This window comes from Oncorhynchus clarkii, chromosome 1, assembly GCF_045791955.1.
Source record: "Oncorhynchus clarkii lewisi isolate Uvic-CL-2024 chromosome 1, UVic_Ocla_1.0, whole genome shotgun sequence".
Lineage (NCBI taxonomy): Eukaryota > Metazoa > Chordata > Actinopteri > Salmoniformes > Salmonidae > Oncorhynchus > Oncorhynchus clarkii.
In genome coordinates, this window is record NC_092147.1 from 84,700,572 (window position 1) to 84,701,358 (window position 787).

Genomic DNA, 787 nt, shown 5'->3' on the forward strand with positions numbered 1-787 from the left:
TACTAGGGTTCTAAATACAACTAATCAATAGTACTAGGGTTCTAAATACAACTAATCAATAGTACTGGGGATGTACATCACCTTCCATCATATACAACTAATCAATAGTACTGGGGTTCTAAATACAACTAATCAATAGTACTAGGGTTCTAAATACGACTAATCAATAGTACTGGGGTTCTAAATACAACTAATCAATAGTACTGGGCTTCTAAATACAACTAATCAATAGTACTAGGGTTCTAAATACAACTAATCAATAGTACTGGGGTTCTAAATACAACTAATCAATAGTACTAGGGTTCTAAATACAACTAATCAATAGTATTGGGGTTCTAAATACAACTAATCAATAGTACTAGGCTTCTAAATACAACTAATCAATAGTACTGGGGATGTACATCACCTTCCATCATATACAACTAATCAATAGTACTGGGGTTCTAAATACAACTAATCAATAGTACTGGGGTTCTAAATACAACTAATCAATAGTACTAGGGTTCTAAATACAACTAATCAATAGTACTGGGGTTCTAAATACAACTAATCAATAGTACTAGGGTTCTAAATACAACTAATCAATAGTACTGGGGTTCTAAATACAACTAATCAATAGTACTAGGGTTCTAAATACAACTAATCAATAGTACTGGGGTTCTAAATACAACTAATCAATAGTACTAGGCTTCTAAATACAACTAATCAATAGTACTGGGGATGTACATCACCTTCCATCATATACAACTAATCAATAGTACTAGGCTTCTAAATACAACTAATCAAT